General features: G+C 46.7%; 1 protein-coding gene across 7 annotated transcripts in view; it reads right to left on the minus strand.

The window, feature by feature from the left end:
• Nucleotides 1-12935, minus strand: part of Rbm47 (RNA binding motif protein 47) — a 135620-nt gene extending 122685 nt beyond the window's left edge. For 3 of the 7 annotated variants that reach the window (XM_085836736.1, XM_029477763.2, XM_085836735.1), the window contains exon 1: nucleotides 12652-12935. The gene's annotated coding sequence lies outside the window, so the exon portion shown is untranslated. Of the gene's footprint in view, nucleotides 1-11627; nucleotides 12057-12165; nucleotides 12268-12651 lie in introns of those variants that run through there. The other 4 variants (XM_029477766.2, XM_021162451.3, XM_085836734.1 and 1 more) reach the window with 2 other exon arrangements.
• Between the last annotated feature and the right edge of the window lie 2748 nt (nucleotides 12936-15683).

Below are 15683 nucleotides of genomic sequence, written 5' to 3' on the forward strand. Positions count from 1 at the left end.
AGGGCTCCTGGGGATGCGGGTAGCTGTGGTGGAGTACCTGCCCGGCATACACAGGTTCAACCCCAGCACCACCGCCCCCAGTTTAAAAAAAAATAATGGAAAAAAATCCATTAGCGGCATTTTGGCACTGCCTCAGAGGTCAGAAGAGATAATGAAGAACACTGTCAACAGTTCCTTTCAGACGAATCATTCATTAAATTAAACCACAGAAAAAGTGATAAATATAGTTAACAAGAGCTAGTTGAGTGCAATTAACAGCAGGACATGCAATTCACAAGAGCAGCTCAGAAGGGAGGGCGAGGAGATTTACAGGCAGGCGAGTGGCAGGATGCCTGCCAAAGAGGCGGCTTTGATTTGGAAATGGAGAAGTGCAGAAAGGATTGTGACATCGCAACCCCCGTGGCTCTGCCTAGGAGGTCATTTAGTCCTCAGGGTCTATGAAAGGCTGGTGAATGCAGAAAATAAAGAGACCACAGAAAACATGGCAGCCTAAGAGTGGCCTCGCAGAAAACCCACGCTCAGTGAGAGGATGCACCCCTGGTTGTGTTTTGATCACTACACATAAGGTATACACATACTATTCATTTGGGGGTCATGTTTTGTGTTGTATAAAAGCCTGGCTCATTCATTCAACAAATATTTGTGGATCACTGATGGGGTGGCAGAGGCTACCCCTAAGGTGTTTGGGACATCCCAATGAATGAAGTAGGCATTGCAGCCAGGGAGAGAGAGAGACTACATAAACCACACAATCAAACAGCATGCTAAAAAAAGTGATAAATGGAGGCTAGAAAGGGGCTCAGTGCTTAAGGATGTCTCCTGCTCTTGCAGGAGTCCTAACTTTGGTTTCTAGCACCCACACCAGGCAGCTCCTAACTGTCTGTAACTCCAGCTCTTGGGGACACCGTACCTCTAGACTCTACAGGCATCTGCACTCATGTGCACAGACACCCACGCACATACCCATACATACATATGCATAGAATTAAAACTAAAATTCTGACGAGGTATGAGGGAGAGTAGGGGAGGAAGAAGAGAGAGGGGAGAACCAACACGAAAGGCAGAAGTGATTTTAACTAGAGGGATGTGGCCGGGCAAGGTGATAGGCTGAAAGTGAGGCAGAGACATTGCTGGAGCCTGGGAATTTGTGGCAAGCCTGAACACCACAGTGAGAATACATCTCAGAACCAGAGAGCCTGCCCAGCGTGCACAAAGCCCTGAGCTCAATCCCCAGCACCATATAAAGATGTACTTAGTGGCAAACACCTGTAATTCTCAGAAGGCTGAGGTGTGATTGACAGATGGGGCGGGGGTGGGGTGGGGGTGTATGTGAGGAGGGAGAGAGCAATGCAGGAGGCAGGGGAGGAGTTAACAGATTGGCTTCAGTCAATGTGGGAGGAGCCTGTCTGTGGGATGTGTGAGATCAGAGGTCACACCTCTTCCCTTCAGGATCCAGGTGCTCCCGAAGGTTCCAACTGGCTCATTTCCTAAAAGGCTCATTAACACCAGCTGAGCCGGTGGGTTCTGTTGCTCACTGAAACATCGCCATAGATCCCCAGGTAGCTTCTGGAACTCACAGTATAGAGCAAAGAGCAAAGCAGGGCCTTGGGCAGACCTGCTGCTTACACTGGTGGGGAGAGCTGGCTTAGACTGGTTTCCCTTTGCTCTGCCCACACGACTAGAGGTAGCTCCCAGGACTTCCCAGCAACCTGCCCTCCTTCCTCATCTCCCTTCTGATACTCAATACCACAGGCCCACCAGAAAACCACACTGTACAAGGCTCCAGGGCAGGGAGAGTCACCTCACAGTGACCTTCCTCTTTGGGATATTTTTCCCTTTGGTCAACCTGACTTTGAGAAAAATCTACCTTTCTCCTGTTAATCATCTAGAAAGCATTTCCTAATCACAAGGAAATGTCCTTTTCTTCTTTTCTGAATTGTGCGGCCGGAGTTCCGGTATGGTGTGGGGCTGGATGTGTGGAGGGTTAGCTGCCAGGCACTGGGTGCTAAACAAATAAAACCTGGGTAAGTTAGATATTTGAAAGAATGCTACTGCAGAATGGGGTGGTGGGCACCTGAGCACCACGTCAGCCCCCACCACCTCCCATCATGCCTTGGTTCTAGAGGCTCAGCCGCTACAGGCTCCTTCCTGCCTCAATTCACTAAAGCTTCATCCTATCGATTCTTTGACACACTTTGGTGAAATGCTTTTGGAAGAAATTGGAAGATAGTGTCTGATTAAGACTATATATTTACATATAAGAAATGCCTATGAAATGCAGAAATCTTATTCTAGGTGGTAGCCTGCTTTTTGTATTAGGCCACTCAAAATACCTGAGGACTATGTATATTACACAAACACAAAAGCTTCCTGCTTCCAAGGAACCCACTCTATGTTCTGGGGAAAGAGCATAAGTAAAAGCCAATGATGGCCTGCCTACACCTTAACCCCAGACCCTGGAGGGAAAGGCAAGCAGATCTCTGAGTTCAAGGTCAATCTGATCTATGTAGTAAGTTCAAGGGCACCCAGGGTTACATACTGATACCTTGTCCCAAAAGAAAAAAGGTAAGCTTTGATGCCACAGGCCAAGTCCTATAGTGAGTGTGATTACTTAATACTAGGTGACAATTAGGTGACAATAAGGCTCAATACAAGTGTATCAGTGTCACGTGTTACAGTCTTATAGACCCACAACTTCTAATTCACATTAGTCATCTCCAGAATGGAGTCCACTTTCAATGGTAAAATAGCAGATAACCACTCTTTTCTCCCATATATAATATGGACAACTATAATACCAAACAACACTTACACAAAACAAAAATAAACCAAAAAAAAATGGGGGGGAGGGGGGAGATGGCGGATACTGTAACAATTTCCTCCAAGATTGAAACATTCTATCCAATAGGAAGCTCCTGCTCTTTAAGCAACTCAAAATAGCTTCAGGGAAGTCCCTGAAACTGAGCAGATGCACCAGGCCCCACCCTGCTGCCCTGCCTGAAGAAGCAGTACAAACTCAAGAGTCCCCTCAGACTGAAGGAGGCTGCGCTGCAGAGAAGGCTTTTTGAGATTGCACCAGATGCCTGGAAGAAAAGAAACCTCTGGGAGAGGTCGTCAACTGAAGCACCTGGAAAGGACACTCTCCAACTGACTTGAGCTGCCTGCAGGCAATGCAGAGCATTCCAGGTTCTCAGCTTTGTGAGATGTCTGTCACCCATGCTAGGCTGGGCTTTAGTGATGCAGCTGTCTGAGTCATTTCTGCTCCTGTCAGTGACCCCTCACCCATATTCCTGTAAGTAATCCCATTAAGACTCATGGTTCACCAAGTTGGACTTTGGTGGTATCTGTACTTATAGTCTGTTAGGGGTTCCTATCTGGGGTGAAGAGAGGAGACGTGTGTTGCATCTCATAGGATGTTTAATCACACAACAGCAGGGTCTACAGACATCAGCAATGGCCTTTCAGTGAAAGCTGCATGTGACATTGGGAAGAATCATGGATCCAACTAGAAAAGACCACAAAAGACAGTTCTCTCTTGGAGTCGGGTTCTTTGGTGACAACAATCCAAAGCTAGGGGCCAGGCCCAGTAGCATAGGCCTATGTTTTCAGTTCCTCATGAGTGGCTCTTAAGTTCAAGGCCCCTTGGTTTTTATCATCTAGATAATCCCAAATCGAATCAGTAACCAAGGACTTCTTCCCTGCATAGGTCTAAAGCAGTAGAATATGTAGAGGAATTGCTTACAAACATTAGCTGGTAGGCATAACACGGAAAGACACCAATAGGCATGGGATCCTCTGTCAACGCAGTCCCAGTGCCCCACTGAGTTTTCTGGGGTTACCAGATCCTCCTACTTGTGGTTACACAAAGGTAACTTTGTCTCGAGAAGTTGGGCCTACCCTTGGCAAAGCCTTGCTGTCCTAAGAACCATGTCATTACTTTTGAAAATAAAGCACAACAAAAGGAAATATTATTTTAGCAAGAATCCAGCTGACCCAAGGGAAGTACTAAACAAAAGAGTCTTGCCTGGTGCCTAGTGTGGTGGTGGCACACACTTGTAATCCCCACACTTGACAGATTGATCCCTGCTCATTCAAGGCTAGTCTGATATCCATGGCAAGTTCAAGCTAGCTAGGGCTACAAATCTCTGTCTTTTAAAAAAAAAAAAAAATCTGTTTCATCACTTAAGGTTATTTTGTTCTGTTCTGGTTTCATTTTCTTTAAAAAGGTTTATTTATTTTATGTATATGAGTACAGACACACTACAAGAGAGCATTGGATCCCATTACAGATGGGATCTGTGAGCCACCATGTGGTTGCTGGGAATTGAACTTAGGACCTCTGGAAGAGCAGTCAGTGCCCTTAACCACTGAGCCATCTCTCCAGCCCTTCTGGTTTCATTTTTATTTTGTTTGGAACAGGGCCTTTCGGTGTAGCCCTGGCTACCCCCAAACTATAGAGAACAGACTGGCTTCTGATTCATAGCAACCCCGTGTGCCCCTACCCCCTGAATGCTGTGACTTTACTGCCCTGAACAGTCATGCCTGGCAGTACTCTTTTCTTTTGACCTGTGAAGTGCTTTTTTAGACGACTGAGCTAGAAGCTGAAGAAATAGCTCAGCTGCTCCAGTGCCAGCTATGTGAGCATGAAAACCTGAGTCTGGATCCCTAACTCCCACATAAAGACCCAGGAACAGCAGAACATGCGCTAGGAAGATGGATTTAGGAATGCCCCTGCAGTTGACTGGCTGGCTAGTCTAGCCGAATCCGGTTCTATAAGAGACTGTCTCAAAACATAAGGTAGGGCTTGTTGGAATAAGACTTCTGACATCCAACTCTGACTTCCACATGGATGCATAAACAAACACACACACACACACACACACACACAACCCTGGCACAGATCACAGTGGTCAGAAACAGACAGACACATAGACACCATTTATATGTTCAAGTGTCTATATCCACACACAGACGATGAAACCTGGCCTTCCCACAAGCTAAGCACATGCTCTACCACTGAGCTACCCCCAACTCCCACCCCCACCCCCAAGAAAGATAGCTACTTCTCGTGATGATTTTCCCGGGCTGGCATTTCCTTGTCAGGTATAAGCACCCTGTCCCCATTTCAGTTGCACAATGTGCAGTATTCATTGCGCACTTGCACACACGCCCACATCCTATTGGTACACATAGTTAACTCTTGCTCACCCGTGCGAGGATCACCCATCCTTTCTGGGAACAGGTTGTCTTCTACCCATACTCAGGGAGTATGACCTAAATCATCCAGACATTCACCATACCTACTACTGGGTTAATGCTGAACATCACATTCATAAAAACTACATACATACAGCAACCTCAAAGACAAACACTGTGAACTGGGGAGAGTAGGTGGATCCTGTTTTCTTGATTAATGTGCCCAACTATAATTTTAAATAATACATACATTTTCAAAATAGGAAAACAAAGGACCACTACATTTCCAATACATACAGGGCTGGGGCGGCGGTGGGGGTGGGGTGGGTGGGGGGTACTTTGTCTTCTCATGACAAACACCTGGTCTTGATGACCTTCAACAAGCAATTGTACATCTGGTATCTAAAACTACTAAAAGGCTCAACTAGAGGCAGCCCCACATATCCTACCTGTATACTTACTTAATATTGTTTCATAAATGTATTAGTCACATGCATTTAAATACACCCACAAGTCATTTTTATACAGTCTAAGTTCCTCTAATGGGCAAATGTAATGGAAGGACTTGTGCCTTTTTGCCATCAGTCCTCTGGTTGTATCCTGGACTCATTCAAAGCAGTGTCTGTGGCAGCAGCACGCTAAGAACATTCAAATTGTAGAAGAGAGGGGAGGGAAAACAGGTGTGAGATCCGGAGACTGACATAGGAGCTTTGTGCAGATCTTAAAGCCAGTCTGGGCTACAGAGTGAGGCTTGGTCTCAAAAATCATAACAGAGAAAAAGAAAGAACAGTAACGACACCACTAGACGAGAACAAGGAGAAGGGCAGACAGACAGACGGACAGACAAGCAGAGAGGCAAATGGGAGAGATGCCAGCCCAAATTTTCCATAGCAGCCAGCAAGCCTGCAGTTGATGGCATTGGTGATCTCCAGGTAAGCTGGTATATCCCTCATTACTGGCCCATGCAGAAATCGCCTGTTTCTCAGCCACTCATTTCTCCAGGGATTCTGTTTTTCTACTCCAGTGGAAAATTCCATTCACCCCTCCACCATCTTTTAGAGTATAAAGTAAGATGGGAAAGCTATGTAAGTTCAAGGCAGGCCTGGACTCCCTTTTCAAATAAAATGAGACCAAACTGAGGGTATAGCTCCGTGGTAGAGAGCTTGTCTGGCATAAGCAAGGCACCAGGGCATTCTATCTTGGACAGAAGGGGACAGTTTCTCCTGCCCTCCCCTCTGCCTCTCTTGTATAATGATGCTAACAGAACATAGAAGCAACTACAGAGAAACAACCCCAATAAGAAGTCACGTGTCAGGGCACCATTTCCTCCTGAATCTCTCAGCCCGGGGTATTTCCATCAACTTAAGGTGACATCTGAGCAATACTCTCATTTCCACAGCAATTCTGCGGCAGGGTCCTCCCCGAGCCCTGCCCCGACTCCCACCCCCAGACCTCCTTCCTTGGAACCTAAGTCATATATGTGTTGCTGCCCCAGAACTCCCTTAGCTAGCTATTCTCTGAAGCCATTAGCCTCAGTAGGTAGTTGTTTTGACTAACACACACCTCAGATGTTATTACAGCAGGAAATCCACATCATCATAAGACACAGAGACTGCTCCTAAGTCTTAAGCTCTTAATCGGGCCAGAAACCAAAGGGCTCCAATATAACCTTTACTTTGGAATCTTTCTGACAAGTCCTTCAAGCTGTGTTTAATGTTTCCACTGTCAACTCATAAAAGGCCATGTGGATTCTACACCCATGCAACACAACAACAACAAAAAATCCCAGTCCGGTGAACCACGTTTCAGGGTAAGTTTTGGGGGTTTGCTCCTTACAATTATGTCCTATCATAGAAATATGAGCCTAGGTCCAAATTTCAGGAAAAGTCCTTGCCCTCACCCACATCCAAGTATTAACTCTTGGGCAATCCAGAAAAGTCAGAAGAGGACTTGATTGGAGCTGTCTCAAACAAGCTGATGTTTCTGGTGCCCATCAAAGCTCAATTATCTGGGCCACGAATTACTTTTAATCCTGAGTTTAAGAGGCTAACGCTGGGGAACTGGGCTGGCAGCAGCTGAGGGAGGAGACTGTCAGGAATCGGAGGCCAACCCCAGCTACATGGTGAGAATTTGCTTCAAAAGGAAAAAAAAAAAAAAAACAACAAAAAGCAAAAAAACAAAACAAAACAAAACCAAAAAACCATGATAAAAGGACAATGTTAAGGCTGGAGGGAATGGGGCTCAGTGGTAGAGCGACCTGCCCACAGTCTCTAGGGCTCTGGTTGGATCCCCCAGCACCTGCAAGTGAGGAACACAGAACCTGGATAATCATGTAAGAACAATTCCATTTACATTAACCTTTTTTTTTTTAAAAATCATTACTTAAAATAGGTTGTATTAGTAAATGAAAGGTATTCTTATCATAGGAGGAAATAAAAGTAGGCTTTTAGTTGGTTTGGTTTGGTTTTGGGGATACCATGGTAGCTCAGACTGGAACTTGGTACTAAGTCCTAAGTACTCAATAAAAATAATAAGCATAGAGAACTCAAATCCAAAACAAAAAAACTATTGTTTCCTTGATTTTTTTTTTAAACCCTCAATATCACCAACTGCTTTAGCAACAAAGCAGAACTCTGCATCCTGAAAACAGGGTCAAACTGATGAATAAATAGTAGTTTTAAGAACTAAATAGCCCAGCGTGGTCGTACATGCCTGTAATTCTAGCACTTGGGAGGGTGAGGTAGGAGAACCAGAAGTTGCAAGCCAGCATGGGCTAGATTGTAAGACAGTGTCTCAAAGTCATTCTGGGGCTAGAGAGATAGCTCAGCGGTTAAAAGCACTGACTGCTCTTCAGAGGTCCTGAGTTCAAATCCCAGCAACCACATGGTGGCCTACAACCATTTGTAATGGGATCTAACGCCCTCTTCTGGTGTGTTTGAAGACAGCCACAGTGTACTTAAGTCTCTGGGCCAGAGCAAATGGGGCAGCCCGAGCGAGCAGGGCCAGAGCAAGCAGAGGTCCTGAATTCAATTCACAGCAACCATATGATGGCTCACAACCATCTGTATAGCTACAGTGCATTCGTATACATAAAAATAAAATAAATAAATCTTAAAAAAAAAAATATATATATATAGTCAATCTGTTGACTGTTAAAACTACAGGGGGTGGAAGCAAAGAAATGGCTTGGCCATCTCACTGTGTAATCCTGTCCCTGTAAGTTCAATTCTCAGAACTCACAAAATAGTGAAAGGAGAAAATTAACTCCACAAAGTTGTCATCTGACGCGGGCGTGCACAAACACACACACATACACATATGTGCACACACAGAGAAACAATAATTATTTTAGAGTACACTATTGAGTGTTCTGGAGAGGTGGCTAAGGAGTTAAGAGCAGATCAGGACCCAAGCTCATGTCCCAGCACTCAGACCACAAGGAGCTGGTCACCACTGCCTGCAACTTCCCCTCGAGAGAATCTGACTCATTCTTCTGGCCTCCTCCCGTACCTGCACTCTTGTGCATATGCACACACAAACACAGCAAAAGCAAAACACACACACACACACACAAGCTAAAGAGGAAGCTCAGGGGCTAAGAGCTCTTGCTGTTTGTCCAAAAAAGCGGGAATTTAGATCTCAGCACCCTTATCAGGCAGCTTACAAGTGGCTCCTTCTGGCCTAGTGCACACAAACACACACACGCTCACATTGGCACATGTGTGAGCACACACACATGCAGCATGCCCACACTTGCACATATGTACACACACATGCACACACACAAAATAAAAGTAATGTAAGTCTTGGGGCTGGGGAAATTGCTCAGTGGTTAAGAGCACTGGCTGCTCTTCCAGAGAACTCGGGTTCAATTCCCTACACCCATATCGTGGGCTCACGACCTTCTGTAATTCTAGTTCTGTAACTCCTTCTGGCCTTGAAGGCAACACACACACACACACACACACACACACACACGGTGCACAGACACCCAGGCAAAAACTCATGCACATAAAAAAATTTTAATTATAAAAAATAAAGTCTTAGCTGGGTAGGTCGTGCTGGCAGACACCTTTAATCCCAACACTCAGAAAGCAGAGACAGGCCTGATCCACAGAGTGGTTGAGGCCAGCCTGGTCTACAGAGTGAGTTCCAGAACAGATAGACAGGGCTACACAGAGAAACCCTGACTCGAAAGACCAAAATAGCACTAATGGTAATAAAAATGATAATGTCTTAAAAAAAAAAATCAATGGAGATGGCCATAAAATAATGTCGCTTAATTTTAAATCCTAGACAGTTCTGAAAGGCAATAAGGGACAGAAGAAACAGTCTGTTTAAGAATTTGGATTTCAAAACAAAGCATTTGCTAGCACTTACACAGTTGTTAAGTCCAGCTACTCAGAAAACCTGCTGTAGAAGGAGGCTCACAGGCTTTAGGCCAGCCTAGACGATGTAAGGGAAGCCTATCTCAATAAATACGATGACACTCAGAGATCAGGGAGTGTAGTGACAAGGCACTCGCCTAGCATGATCTATCTTCGCCCTGAGTTTAATCCTTAGGCAGGGACAGATGACAGCACTCTCCTCTATGGCACTGGAGCTCACTTGAACACAGCACTACAAACACTGAAGACATAGTGCATTCTATCCAGTCAGATAAAGGTAGTCAGGAGGCTTCGCTACGCCAGCCTGTCTTCGTTTAAACGTTTAAAGTGAATCATGAAGCTGGCACAAATGAAATTTTTGATTCTCCATTCTCCCAAGATGTTGCTCCCTGTCAAGTTAGAGGCCTCCAGCGTCTCCATCAGAACAAGGGGAAGGTCAAGGCGGACGTGAAAAATACCCAGGCTATCCCTCCCCTCTTTCTCCAGTTTCCCTCAGACAGCTGTGTTTTGTGGGCACCACCCCCGAAGTCATCACATAGGGTCCTGAGAGAGTACTGTATAACTGAACGGCAGCCTGAACCCCACAAAATGCTACCTTCTCCTTTTGGCTGAGGGCCTTGGTCCATCTAGAGGCTGTGTTCCCTGCTGACAACTTTTGCCATTTGGCTGTGGCTTCTGCAACTCTCAGTCTCAAACACTTCTGATCTAATGACCACCCTTTGGTGATCAAAACTTCCACCCCTCCAGGTTGTTCCACCCTTTGTGTTCCTTAGTCTGACTCCACAGTAAGACTCTTACTTACCATTCAGTTACTATCTATCTATCTATCTTGTGTGTTTGTTTGTTTTGTGTTTTGGCAAAGTCTCAGTGTGCAGCCCTTAGCTGGCCTGGAACTTGCCTTGTAGACCAGGCTGGCCTTGAACTTCTCCTCCCCTCCCTTTGGTTCCTCCTATCCTACCTTTCAAGGACTGGAGTTAAAGGTACAAGCCACCAAACCCGGCTTTCCAGCTGCCCTGGACCCTCCAGTCCCCTGCTTTGGCCTTTTTACTTGTAAATTAAAAGGCACGTACCACCTTGCCTGACCTAAGCCTGCGTTTTTAATTAATTGATTAATTAATTAAGTAAGTAAGTCCAAGGACGACTTAGAGGATTGTTTTCTCCTTCCACCACTGTGAGGGAAGGCTAGAACTCAGGTCCTCAAGTTTGGTGGCCAGCCACCTCAGCAGCTTGAAAAACAGTTTTGATTTGCAGTCCTCCTAAGGAAACTCCTAAGTGAGTCAGTATCACACTCACTGGAGGGGAGAAAAGTTCGACTTTAAGTAATAGGGAAAACAAAAGCAAGTCAAAAATGGCTTGTAAGTACCTAGAGAATATCTTTTCATCAGTTTGATAAGACTTAATAAGGAAGCCACATCCCTAAGTGCCTTAGGACAGTCTTAGAGTGTTGTCAACTTTTACCTAATTAAAACAGAGAGAGTCCTTTCTCTGAAATTTTCCATTTCCATTCATTTTGACTGATTTCTTAGCCACCCAGTGACTGCAGGCATATCAGATGTTATATTTGGTAGACTCTACTCTTGTCTCCAGATTGAATTCTCCGCTGGAAGCAACAACTAAGCTTCGCCGAGGGTGGCCTTCAGAGATAATGTCTGCAGGAAGCCCCCACTCTGCTCCAGTTAACACTCAAGCGAGACGCCCCAGTCACCAAAAATTCCGAAATCTCAAGCTAATAATCCGCATCTAGTCACCTGTGCCTCAAAAAGACCAATTACATTTTTTCAACCTCCCCCCCCCCATGGAAAAGTCTGCAGGAAACAAGATGCGGCTGACCGTAGGACTATCTGCTCTCCAAAAGCTGACGCTTTAAAAAAAAAAACTTTTTATAAACCCTTTAACTTCCCACTAAAGAAGGAAGACGGTCAAATGAGAGGTAAATACTAATGGGGAAGGAAATAGAGAGAGAAAAATGTTGTTTGTTTGTTTGTTCCCAAAAGTCAGGACTCTATGGGGACAGTAGTCAGAACTGCCAAAAGTCCACCTTACCTTCCGTAAGTACTTGGCGTCGCTCACTTCAGAAATTAATACCATTCACAGCCCGGTAGCAATCTACAAGGCTAGGAAGTCACCTACAACATCTTCGCCGGCCGCCCACTTTTAAATAGAAAACCAAATTAAAGAGTCTCCAAACTACTTCCCACCGCGCGGCTTAAAGCAACAGATCAGATCGCTCTAGGCTTTAACTCTTCCCGGGTTCTGGGAATTCCAGTTTGTCACAATTTCTTAGCCTGAGTGACCTGCGGTAAGAAACGTCTCCCCGGCCCAGAGCCTGGCTTCTCCGAGTCCGGGCGCTCGGCGGCCGGCTGGGCTGGGTCGTACGAGCGGGCTGCGGGGCGGCTGTGGCCCGGGCGGAGCGGGCACAGGGTCGGATCCCGCGGAGCGCGGCGGAGTCCGGCTGCAATCGGTGCCTCTGCAATCCCTGCTCTTCCCGGTTCCCTCCCTCCGCCTCCTGCCCTCCCCCAGACGAGGCCATTCGCCTCACAGTAGCAAGGTTGTCTCGTATACTCCCTTCCCTTAAACTCACCAAACCAGATTTTTACTCCCAACACCGGCAACTTCCCGTAAATCTGCACTGAAATTTTATCCTGCTCGCTGAGCCTCCGCTGGCCGAAGGCCAGTGCAACATTCCTGTTGTTTTAGAAGCGCGGATACCTTAGCTGAAGGTTTAAAAAAAAAAAAAAATCATATCGAACTGGCCCCGATGCGGAGGATTTACGAACTTTGGCCGCTCAAAAAGTCACATCCATTTCAGACATCCAGAAGGGACCCCAGAAGTGGCACCTGCCCCACCTGGGGACATCTAGAAGAGTGGCTTCCGGCCGCCTGTGGCTGTTGAGAGTAAGCCACCCTGAGCCTGCACCAAGGACTAAGGACCCTGCGCCTGACTCCCGGGGTGAGCAGTGCCACCGCCCCCGGCCTTGCGGGGCAGGAAGGCGCTGGAGCAGGTAGGGCGGCAGACGAGCCCCGCCGCGGGCCTGCAGGAAGCCAGGACCTCCTGGGCTGTCCTTACCTGAGGCTGAGCATGGCTCGGAGAGCACCGGCAGGCACGTCACGGGGGGCCGGAGCTCTGACCTTCGCCGGAGCCTTCACAGCAGGGCCTGGGGCCTGGGCGCCGCTGCTCGTTCGAAGTGGCTCATTCTGAATGCGCTCTGACCTAATGTTACAGCTGGTTTCTAGAAAGGGAACAAAAACAGTGCAAGGAGAAACCTCAGCCAAGCCCTCCTTTAACCTTGCCTCTGATCGCTGGGGAACAGGCTCTAGGTCTGACCCCCATCCCCACTCCCAGGAAACCCACCCTAGGGCCGCGGTCCCCGCCCCACCCCTCGGGTTACCTGTTTATACAAGAATTAAGGAGCCTCCCGCATTTCAATGGAGCGCTAAGCCTGTTTGCAGGCGCGGAAACAGCCAACAGGAATCGAATTCTGTGACTAAACAAACTAAAAGAGGAAGCGGGCACCACAAGAAACCTAAAGTTGTGATTTCGGGTTGCAATGTCATGCAACTGAAAAAAAAAAAAATACTGTTTCACGGTAGGCTATTTTAATTAAAAGAAGGACCCAAAACTATTTCCCCCCATCTAGTTAAATGGAAGCTGAAAATATCGGCATATAGCGTTAGCCACCGTTGTTAGTGATACTATTATTATGTATAATCTCCCCACTCCCACCCCCCCGTAGAAAAACGTGCAATGAAAGTTAGAAGGAGGCTCCAGACCCAACTCTGCCCTCACTATCTGTGAGCCTGTGAGCAAGTTAATTACCCTACAGCTCTGAGTTTCTGGAAGATTCTAAGGATGGGAGTTTTGCTTTCACTGTGGACAGTTTCAAGGAGAAGGAAAGACGAAGTCTTTGTGAAGGGGTGTGCAACTGATTTTCGACTCGTGTACAAGTTTCAAGGGAAGTGGAGAGAAGTTGGCCCTGCCTTCCATGAAGTGCAAATCCAACGTCTGTGTCACGCGCGTAATTCTGACTCAGATTTAGGCACTTGACCTGACCTGCCACCCTGCAAGTTACTCCATAGGTTAAAAGTCAGTGCTAGCGGGGCGGTGGTGGCGCACGCCTTTAATCCCAGCATTTGGAAGGCAGAGGCAGGCGGATTTCTGATTTCAAGGCCAGCCTGGTCTACAGAGTGAGTTCCGGGACAGCCAGGGCTACACAGAGAAACCCTGTCTCGAAAAAAAAAACAAACCAAAACAAACCAAAAACAAAAAGTCAGTGCTAAATAACAGTGAACCATGCAGTTTGAAGATCTGTGCAATGTGGGGCGTGTGGGGTGTTGGTGGAGGCATTGAAAACTCAAATATCATCCATAGTAATAGTGGAGGGTAAAGGGGTATTTATGTTCCTTTTAACTTGACATATAAATGAAGAAATCCTAATCTCTTTATATTGAGGTCTTTCTTACTCAGGAACCCTTTCACCCATTCCCTTAATCTGATCCTCGGGTCTGCCTCAGTTCTGGAGGTGAAGACACTGTCCGTACAGAAGTTAGGTGAGCAGGCCAACCTTCCAGTCTAATCGAAAAGTCAAATCTTCCCACCATTAGTAAAAGTAATTCCTGAAGCCAGCCAGGAATTCTGAAGTTCTCCATCCTTTTGATCTTCGATCTTTTATCTTTTAGGCAGCAAAAGTCAACCCAGGCCAGTTTAACCATGTTCTGGATTCAGAATGGAGACTTTGTCGATAGGTGCACACATGTACTGAGAATCGCAGACTGTAAAAAACTCCCAGTTCCGCACTGTTCCTAGGGGGTTGATACAGTTAGGTAGCCACCAAGACTCCGCAGCTGTAAAAAAGGCTTTGAAACCCAGTTTCCAAGAGACTTTCTGAGCTACAGGAGGCACAGCTCTGTGCTTCAAAAAAATAGGTTTTTCCATAGGAAGCTCTGGGCACAGCCTTGAGAAGCGAGGACCACAGAGATTAGAGCAAGGGGTCTGTTAAAGTCAGCAAGAAAGTCAACAGGGAAGGAAGGGAGGGAAGGAGAGGAAGGGAGGGAAGATGAAAGAGGTGCAGCTCCGTGGTTGAGCCTTGGCCTCGGATGAATGCAAATGCGTAGAAGCCCTGTGATGTAGAGCTAGCTGCACCTGGGAACTGAGCCCCTGAGAAAGGCACAGGCTCCAGGGAGCAAGTCTTCCAGTGTGCTTCCCAGTCTGCTCCTCTGCCTCAAGTGCTCAGCTGCTGCCTGCACTCCCCCACACCCCCCCCCCCTGCTCTTTGATACGGTATAGTGCTGTGCTACTGTGGCTCGTTTGCATAACACTGTAGCACCCAGCCCAGGCTGTTGAGTGAATTTGCTATCCTCCTGCTTCAGTTCCCAAGTGATGGGATTGGGCGTGCGCGCGCACATACACACACACACACACACACACACGCACACACACACTGATACACCCAGCTTCCAAGTGAGTATGATTCTTTTGTGAGTTGGTTTTTAGGAAGTGTAAAAGGGGTGAAAGGCGGATTAAGACAAGATTCCATATAGCCCAGGCTGGTCAAGTAAAACGTGTGATTATTTTCCCTACTTTCTACTCCTGTCCCTATAAGTATTGCAAAGATAATGCAGATTTCTTTTTAAAGATTTATTTATTTATTTAATGAAAGTACACTGTAACTGTCTTCAGACACTCCAGAAGAGGGCACCAGATTTTGTTATGGATGGTTGTGAGCCACCATGTGGCTGCTGGGATCTGAACTCAGGACATTCGGAAGAGCAGTCAGTGCTCTTAACCGCTGAGCCATCTCTCCAGCCCCCAACTCAGATTTTTTTTTTAAGACTGCATTGCACCATGTCACCCAGGCTGCCCTTGAACGTAAGTACTTAAGCTACCTTCCTGCTCCAGTGCAACCACACCTGGCTAAAATAAACTTTTTAAATGGCAGGTGATGGATGAGCCTGGTGATGGCTTAGGTGCTGTAACCCCAGGACTCGGGAGGCAGAGGCAGGCAGATCTTTGTGAGCTTGAGACCAGCCTGGTCTACAGAGCACGTTCTAAGACAGCCAAAACTATACAAGGGAAACTGTCTCAAAACCAAAACAACACAA

Source organism: Mus caroli, unplaced genomic scaffold (assembly GCF_978045245.1).
Source record: "Mus caroli unplaced genomic scaffold, Mus_caroli_1 scaffold_4, whole genome shotgun sequence".
Taxonomy (NCBI): Eukaryota; Metazoa; Chordata; class Mammalia; order Rodentia; family Muridae; genus Mus; species Mus caroli.